Here is a 10,048-nt window from a genome sequence, read left to right on the forward strand (position 1 = left end):
CAAAACAAAACTTACGACAGGTCTAGATCTAAGGGCGACAATATGACTAGTTTACTTTTGTAATGGGAAACCGCAAATGATGTAACAAATACACACAAAAAAATATAGTTTCTTTTATACAACTGAGGTGGAATTAAGGCAAAGAAAAGGGGTTTTCAGATAGGTACACACACTGATAACAGGCTGCAAAAATCAGAGATAAAACTGGACAAAATGAAGCAAAGAACCACAGCTGCATAGGGCAAAAGCTGATCAACGCACCTGTTGCATAGAGAAACTGAATTGCAGCGCAGGTAGCCCTCTCGGGACCTGCGTTGAAATGCAGAACCTCTTCAAAGAGCCTGTGTTGAAGCAGAAACAAGAATTTTCTCTGGGTTCTGGGTCACGGTTTGCAGTTTAGTCTATGGTTTTTGGCCGGATGAAAGCTATCAATAAGGTACAATTAGAGGGATGATTTAAAGGAGGACTAAGAGCTATCACAAAGGGCTGTTAGAGAATTTGTGGATCAGCTGTTCAGATCATAAATAGGCCCAATGAATGGACTAGAGTAGCAGATCTCTACTTTGCATTTGTAAATGGCAAATGCAGTTCGATTCGCCACTCCTAGGTTTATGAGAAGAACAACAATAGAAACACAAATAAACTAACTAGGTACGATCCCCAGTGGAGTCGCCAATTTGTTGTTGGGAAAAGTATCCATTCAAAATGCCCCTATCCCACTCTAAGGTGTGACAGTGCCTTAGCAACAAACAAGGAAAACTATTTTCGTATTCTTCTTTATGAAATGTAAACGAAGAGGAAGGATGTAACTAACTTGTGTCTTTCGCTAGTTTGTTGATCCAATCGCTCTCTCCTTTGTTCGCTTCCCGCTGCCTGCTCCCTTACTGGTCCAGCTTCACCAAGTTCTTGCAAGATCACAGAGGAGGAAAACTACACAAAAGACATAGATTTACATTCATAACTAGTTTAGGATCAGATTTAAACTAAACATGCAAATATAACAAGACATCATTGATACACAACATGTAGGAGAAACTCAAATAGTTTTATTGATATAATAAGAAAGTCCAAGAGGAGATACAACCAAGTGAGTCCCGATCCAGCATCTACCTCCCAGCAAAGGAATCCCTTCCTCACCTCCAACAAAGCATAAATCACCCAATGCACTAATCTCAATCTCAAACCAACAGCAATTCTCTGCAAAGTACAAAATTCCAGCCCTCTGGATCTCTGGGTGAGGGATCCATATATAGATGTAAGCAGAGAGGATGAGTCAGCTTATGTTTTGACTTGTGGCTTCTCTCTGTCAGTTCTTGCTTCCACTTGGAGGTTGAGAGCCTCTTACTCATCACTGGTCGAATTCATTGAGGCAAGTGTCATTGGAGAAGTTTCTGGAAGCTTCCATTGTCTTTCCACCTCGCTGAATGAGCTTGCCATTTGTCATTTCCCACTCAACGCACCCTGGTAGTGCATCCACCTGCGTTGAAACGCACCTAGACAGTGTATTTGGGTGCTTTGCAACGCAGGCAGCTAGTGGAGCCTCTGAATTGATCCTGATTTGACTAGTTTTGAGCAATTTCTGGTGGAGAACTTCTGGGAGAAGCTGTCATTTGTTGACCTTGTTTCTTGAGGAGCTGGAACAACATCATTAGGGACTTAGGATCCCTTGGTTTATGGAAATTTCATGCTTATAGCTATAAGGCACAAAAATGTCTATAACAAAGCGTATATTAGCATTTCAATTCCGCAAGCATAGCCTAGCATTTCATTCCTGCAATTTCATTTGAGAAAAATAGATTAGTCATTTCGTGCTTTTATTTCAATTCCGCATTTTCGTTTCAACAAGATAGTTAGTTGCAGTTAAATCTATTTTAGTTTTGCAGGTACAAGAAGAAAAATACAAAAATCAACCAAAAATATTTCCTTTCATGCCTTGTAGGAGTAGAGATAAATTAGAAAAATGATTGCAAAACACCCCCACTGCTTCACACAGCCAACCTTCTCTCTTCTTCGATGGTTGTGATTAAAGAACCCTTAGGTGGACAATAAGACATATTTGAAGAACCTCAAAGGAAGAAGAAGAAGAAAACATTCCTCTGGAGCAAATGGCTACAAGTAGAAATGTTGGGAGCAGTACCTTGTCCAAAAATGAATTTGCAAATCAGATGGAAGATTTCAAGAGTGATATAAGGCAGTTTCTTGCCATGCAACTAGATACCTTATAGATCCAAAGGAAGCAAGAGGAAGCCAAGAGGGCTTTGGTCATCTTTCGTCCTAGGTGCACTAGAAAGCATCCTAGGAACAGATGTCCAATGCACTCCCTAGAAGTGTGTTTTGTCTGTGAAGAATACCATCCTACGAATCAATGCCCTTCCTTGCCTGGACTTAAAGTTGCATATCAGAGAGTTAAAGGAGCCACTAAATCACTTTATTATATAAACCAAAGGAGGGCACATGGACCTAGATATTACCAGCAGGAACTACAAGGGACATCCGAGACCTATTATGACCCCTATCAAGCCACTTTCATGCCTTCTTGGGGTCCCCCTGCTCATCCTTCCTGGTTCACACCTCCTCCTTGTTCCTTCACAGATCCATATTATTGCCAACCAATTGCTCATTCGTTTCATTCCTATGCTCAGCCACAGCCTCATTGGAATGCACCTTATCAGGGGTGGAGGCCCCAGTACAACTCTCATCCCGCTCCTTTGCCTCCACCACCTGCCCAACCACAACCCCATCCACATACATCTCAAATATACATCCCCACTCAACTACCCATACCACCATTCCCAAACCTGCCCATGGGAGCAGCTCAACACAATTGCAAAGCTGAGGCACAACATGTCCAAATGGCTCCTCTTGAGCTAGATGATCTTCACCATAGCTCAGGAAGAATATTGCAAAACAAAGATTATATTGACAACATTGAAGGACCAAAGGCAAAAGAATATTCAAAAGAAAAGATCAAAGAACCATGGGCTGCACTTGATGAAGAGAAGAGATCAAAATCAGAGATCGAGAGAGTTCCCTCATGGTTACCATCAAATCCTCCATGTACTCAAGAGAAAGATCAGCAAAAAGAGGAAGATGAGAAGGTCATGATAGAAGGTGACATGAAGAATGATCCAGATCAGCAAAAGGAACAAGGATATCAGAGCTATATTGAGATATGGTTTCAGACAGTCACTAAGTTGCAGCGGTACTCCCTTCCTCAACTATGTTTGATTCTTCAAAGTCAGATCATTTGGTCTCTGAAATCCGGATACCTGTCAAAGCATGCATTTCGAGCCTTTGCATCATCTTGTCTCTAATCACGATGTGCACATGGCTCCATTGGAAGTATTCTTATACTTGAAAATGATTTTTGTTTTTCAAGTAGGGTAGGGTAGGGAAAAAAAGGAAAAAAGAAAAAAACGAAAATAAGAGAAAAATAAAAATCTAAGGTGAAAACCTCCTCGAAGGCGCCTTAGATTGGCTCATTGATTGAAAACCTCCATGAGGCGGTCAATGGGTTGGGAAAAAAGAGAAAAGAGAATAAGATGTCTGGGTGAAAACCTCCCTTGGAGGCGCCTAGGGCAGGCAATTAGGGTGAAAACCTCCATGAGGTGCCCTAGTTGTTTTTCAAAAAAAGGAGAAAAATAAAAAAGAAAAATAAATCTAATTTCCATTGAATAACTTCAGGTTGTAGCAAGGACATTGCAGTCAGGAGGATCACTGAAAACAAAGACAAAGGAATTTTTGTGCCTTCTACAGGAAGTTCTGTATTTCTACAGGAAACATCCTGTAGAACCTTCAAGCGAGCCAGATTCGATTTTGCAAGGTGATCTAAAGCTTGGAATCTATTAGTTATGCCTGCAAGCATCCATGTTTCCATTCCTCACCCTTTTCCATCATTTTTTCCACCTCATTGTGCTTCTTTTATGAAAACTGTGTTTTCTACAGGAAGTTTTGTGTCTTCTACAGGAAGCTTACAAAAAAGCCAAATTGATCTCCGAAGAGGACCCGAAGGCTAGGAATATGTCCATGAGGCCTGCAAGCATCCATGTTTCCATCCCTCACCCTTCTCCATCATTTTTTCCATGTCATTGTGCTTCTTTCCTCAAAACTATGTTTTCTACAGGAAGTTCCTGTAGAAACTACAAGAAGTTAAAAATGGATTGAAAAAAGTAGTTTGGCGAACATGGTAGCTTCCTCAAGGGTTCATAAGTCCTCCTACAATTTTCAAACTCCTCCTCCATCATCTCCATGCCTGCATCACAACCCAAGTTCATTCTTTTTCACCATGCAAAAACTTGTAGAATGCTTTGAAGAAAAGATACATAGAACAGAATTTGTTTTTGCCCTAACTTGAAAACCATGCATCCATTTGAAAAACCGTTTTACAGGGAATTGCATAGGGATGATGGAAACACGTCCGAGCAGTTTCAGCCCATTTGGATGCACGGTTTCAAAGAAATCAGTCTCCATCACCTTCAGCCGTTTTTGCATTTTCTCCATATCCGTGCATCTGTTTCAAAACTTGTTTCATGGGGAGATGCATATGGGTGATAGTAACCTACCCAAGTATTTTCAGCCAATTGTGATGGACGGTCTCCGAGAAATTGATCTCTGAAATATTCTTCCATTTTCCATGTTTCTCGAAATCTGTGCATCCATTGATCGCAATTTTGCTATGGAAGGTGCATCATGATGATAGGAACATGCTCAGCAAGTTTCAGATCGATCTGATCTATCGTTTGGGAGCAATGGCGAAAATAAGTTTCGGTCCTATGAAAATTCAACAGCAGTAGCTTGAGGGTGCAGATCTGAACGTGGAAACGAACTCCTACAGCATGCATCCGGCCAGAGGACACCTACACAAGGAAACTAGCCATGAATCAGCAACCAAGCCATCATGCAACCATAGAATCAAATGCATGCAACAATGACAGGCCACAGCACCTCATGGCAGCCATTCGACTTCGAGGTATGTGACTGAAACTCATTCCTCTATTGAAAAAATCTAATTTAAAAACTACATGAATGAATGTAATGGTGGGATTAAGCCACGAATATAGCAAGGTTAACCTGACATCAAGTTCTCTAGTGCTCAGGGAAAAATCACGCAACCTACGTGTATGGTCATTCACGTGAAATTTGAAAAACATAGGTAGTGGTAGATGTGTTGAACTCCAGTGCACAGGACGTCAAATAATGAACAGATAGAGGAGAACATACAGATTATAACATCACTATAGTTCAAATAAATACAGCACACGTTTCTGCCACCTCACCACAAATCACACCACAATTAAAAACGCTCGGTTGAAACACCACTTGTTGTTCATCTGCACTTGCCACATCGTCAACTGAAGTTTGCACAATATGATTAACTAGTCATCCTCCACCAGTTTCTCTACCTGTCTTCAAGATTTTTCTATGTATCAGGCTCGCTCAGAGGTGCAGGGGTGCTCTACAGGCATTTCTACAGGAAGTCGTCTATAGGAAATGCAGAAAACAACCATGCAGAAAGAAAACGTGGTATTTTCAGCAAATTTCAAGCTCCAGGCGAGGTAGGCTTAGGAAACTTCTCTGCATATGATATTTATATAAGCTGGAGGATTAAAAACACAATATTGGGTTGAAAGAAAGGGAAGTAAAGCTTAAAATATTGCCTTTGTTTTTTTTCCCTCCTTTGGGTTATACACAGTCTCTCCATTTTCCTGCTCTACATCCGAAATATGCCTTTTTCTTTCTCACATTCTTTTGAAAAAAGGATGCAACCATAGAAGCCAACCTATGAGAAACAAAATTTGCAAGACTGTCCACTCTCTGAAGCAAAACCTTGTGTTATAAATATTCTCTGTTCTGTCAAAGGTATTGATTTTTCTCAAAAAAAAAACCGAGAAGCAAATTCAAGTTGGAAACAGTTCAAGGAAAAATTGCAAATTGATGTTGTGAAAAAGAAGAACATGAGAAATTCCTGACTCCAGAAAGACAAACCTCAACCATTTCTCTATTTCCGGTTTTGAAAGTTTGTTTCCTCCCTCCTCACCTAAACATTTCCAGCAGTCACCACACATCATGACAGGGAGATTTTTAGAAATATGGCAGGGGAAGATGAGGAGGAAATAGAAGAAGGGGAAAAGACAAAAATGGAGAAAGAAGGAATTGAAACAAAGGAGGAAATTAAAAATAGGAGGTGAGAAGGAAGATCCAGAATGGAAAAGAAAAAGACTAAAGCAGAGAAGGAAAAAACTAAGAAAGATGAGAAGAAAGCCAAAACAAAGCGTGAGGAAGCAAGATACTGAGGCAGAGAAGAAAACTAAGGGCAAGAAAACCTAGGGAAAACCATCACAGGCGAAGCCGCAGGAAAAGTAAGACGAAAAGTAAGAAAGAAGAAGAAGGAAGAAACAGAGAGAAAAAAACAAGTTTAATCCCTGGAAATTGTTGCAAGTTGCAGGAACACAATGCGGAAAGGGGGCCTCCTAGCACAAGCAAAAGAGTCCCTACCAAGTTCCCAGGAATCCTCACATCCATCCCCTCCATGAGCACTCATTTTTTTTAGGGTTCAAACATAATCTAGTCATGGTTCAACCTTATAAAAGAAGCTACAGGGCTTTCTACAGGAAGTTCTATATTTCTACTAGAAACATCCTCTAGAGCCTTTGGGCAGGCCGGAATCGATTATGGAGAGGGATTTGAAGCTTGAAGTCTATTGAGGAGGCATGAAACCACTCTTTTCTTCCATCCTCCACTGGTTTCATCTCCTTTCACCACCATTGCCACCATCTGATTGAATATACGTGCACAATCATACCAAAGCTGAGAATTCTTTAGGAAAAGGAGCAGGCAGTGGGAAGAAGCAGATAGAAAAGCATGGTTTCATGACCGATAAGAGGACATCACTTCAAAAGCCTGGCATGACAGGGAGGCCACCAGGGCCATCAAAGATGAGGAGATAGATTGGTTGCTCAGAGGATGAGCAACACTTTCAGTAGGGGGGTGATGATGAGCCCCAAAAATGGATAATTATTTGGGCTCATTCAACCTCCTAATTCGACTTAATCCACCATTCTCATTAGTTTATTGCATGTTTTTTATTATATTTATGCTAATAAAGTGAATTGGGTTAGTCATTATGCCAACAAGTGTAATGTGTGCTTTGTGTAGCCTTTTTGGTCAATTTGGAGACAAAATTGAAGGTTTTAATGAGCACTTGGTAGCCAAATTCGTGGGAGAACAAGGCAGATGATTTATAGGAAGGTGTCCCCTTCATTTATGGGCCCTTACCTCAAATTCTCCACCATCAGCTCAGAGTTCAAGGGCAACCAAATCAATTAGCACAAGGGCAGCCAAGCAAGTCAAGTAGGACTGCTGTTAACTACAAGTTTTGGGTAGCCGAGTCCCTAAAGTTTAGGAGGATCGTTGGGGTCCTCAATTTTTATAAATAAGAAGGCTTAGGGCCTCATTTTGGTTAGCCAATAGTTAGTCACTTTATAGTCATTTTGTAGTTCGATTTTTAGGCAGTAGATTAGCTTTTCTTTCAACACATTTTCAAGTTCTCCTTGTGGACAGTTTTTGGAATGTAACATTTCTTGCTCAATAAAGATGAATCCAGCTTTGCACCAGCTCTAAATCTCTTTTAGGAGGCTGTAGATCTTGGGGTTGTGCCCATCTCAAGTGCCCAATACCTCCTTCATTTACATTTATGTGTTTTTGCTGCATTCTTAGAATAAAATATGCTATTTAGATCTAAATCTTGTTTTGTTATTTAGGTTATTTTTGATGAATAAAATAGCTTTTCATGCTCAAATTTAGTTGATAGGTTGTTAACAGAAAAAGCTTCAAGAAAAGGGCCATCAAACATCTATGGTTTCACCTATCCCTCAGTGGGATCAGGAGCTATGACTAGGATGACTTTGCTGCCCACAAAAAAATTGATTTTGCTTTGCCATGCAATCACTAGTGTTTGATTTTCATGAGTAGAAGTTGGTTACAAGTTCATACATTCATTTGATTAGTTTCATGAGTTAAAATATATGGTTTCATTGCAAGTCACACTTCTGTTCATTCTCTTTACTGACAGCTAGCAAATTAGGTCAACATAACTAGGTCTTTGAATTTACAAGTCTTTATTGGTTCAGATTGGAAAAATGACTTGCAGATCACCTGTACCACTCCTTCATCTGCTTATTCTCCATCAGCACCATCCACTCCACCCTCTACTTAGAATCCTTACCTCACGTTTGCCACATTTTCTCACATAACCCTAGTTTTTGTGCAATCATTGTTTCAACCTTCTTTGAGCGAATTTAGCCATCTACACCTTCTCACCACTCCATCCACTAGTCCTTGGGCCACTTCAGACCCCTATACTACCTCCATATCCATTCATGCATCTTCCCTCACTCATCCATCCTCCAAAATCCAATTTTTAAAACATCCTATAGAAATTTCTGAACATCCTGTAGAAATTCCTGAACATCCTGTAGAACCCCTGTAGACTTCCTGTAGAAGCTCACGAATGAGGTTTCTTGATACCCAAACTCTATGAAACTCTCTGGAAGGGTGTTAGGGACCCCTTAGGCCATCTCTGAACCTTCCCGACCTCCTCCAAGCATTTCCTCTTGCCAATCCACCTCTGCACAATAAAAAACAGTTAAAATCACATGCATGATAATTCTAACAACTTATTCAAAAATACAAAAAGATGTTTTATTTAGATAGCGATAACTTAGACACATGCGTTTTACCTTCCTAGAAGTCAATGGCATTCCTTTCAGTAGCTTACATCCTCTTCCTTGCATCAGTAGGACTAGCTGGTAGAATTAGGGTTTTCTAGGGTTTGCGTTTCTTTTTGGCTTTCAGTTTCTTTCCGCAAGTAGATTAGCTTCCTTTGAGTTAGATTTCATTCATCAGTTAAAAAGCTTCTTCTGAGAGCTCATAGAAGCTGGCTTGAGATCATGGCGAACTTGTGCCAGCTGACCAAGTGACAACTGCGGCAAGAGCTAGTACTTGTGCATACAACACCGTCACTTCCAAGTTTGTTACGAACTACTGGGTTGATAAAATTAAAGAAGGGAGTTCTAGGAGTTGCAACATTATTGCTGCAATACTGGAGCCCACCATCTGTTATGAATGAATGTGCTATTATGTTATGATGAATAATGCGTTTATGAATTAATATTGTATTGATGCACAATTTTACATTATTATCTTGTTCTATGGATCCACGTAATAATAACTATTTACATGAAGAATATCTAGTTTCATGTTAAATTTATCAAACACTTAATCCAAACTGGGTAAATATGAAATTAGGAATAACCACAAGAGCACGTAAGTGGTTGATTCACCTGTTTATGGTCTGCGAAAGAGAGTCATAGACCTTCACGGAGGTATAGAATTTGATTAAGGGAAGTTATACCGATAAGCCCTAAGGGCTTATCGATCTATGTGAAGGAAGGATTAGGGAATAAAACAAAATCACACTCATCTCCAGGTGTAGAAACCTAGTTCCAACATCTCCCCATACTACTTCGGGTGAGACTTCAATCCGCGCTCCACGGGTTGATGTTGAAAGGGCCAGTAGTGTAGGTATTTGTTTAGAAAACTTAACTCTGAACTTGGGTTAGGACCCACTAAGACAACAAATGGTTTTGTTTTCGGGACGTGGATCTACGTAAAGAGATGTTTGATGTCACATCACTAGAATCCAACAAAGAAAGAAATTGAGGAGTGATTAGATAGAAAGATCCACAAATTCACTGCACAAGAAAATAGTAATCCACGGTTAACGAAAGAACATTGGTTTGATAGGTATCTGTACACATAGATACACACAATTTTCTTATGTTCCTTCTCAATCAGGCTACATGAGTGGATTGCTAAATTGGAAGATGGCCAAGGAAGGTTGAGGCTTGACAGTCCAATAGTGTAGACCCCAAAGTTAGTACGAATATTGGAAGCCTCTGAAAACAAGATTGTGCACGTTGTCAATCACTAACTTGATCACATCATAGGAGGATTTGTGACAGAATTCACGGTCATTACCTAGGTCAGC

The sequence above is a fragment of the Pinus tabuliformis genome, chromosome 8, assembly GCF_031772625.1.
Source record: "Pinus tabuliformis cultivar Carrire ecotype Pingquan chromosome 8, CPIR1, whole genome shotgun sequence".
In the NCBI taxonomy this organism is placed as follows: domain Eukaryota; kingdom Viridiplantae; phylum Streptophyta; class Pinopsida; order Pinales; family Pinaceae; genus Pinus; species Pinus tabuliformis.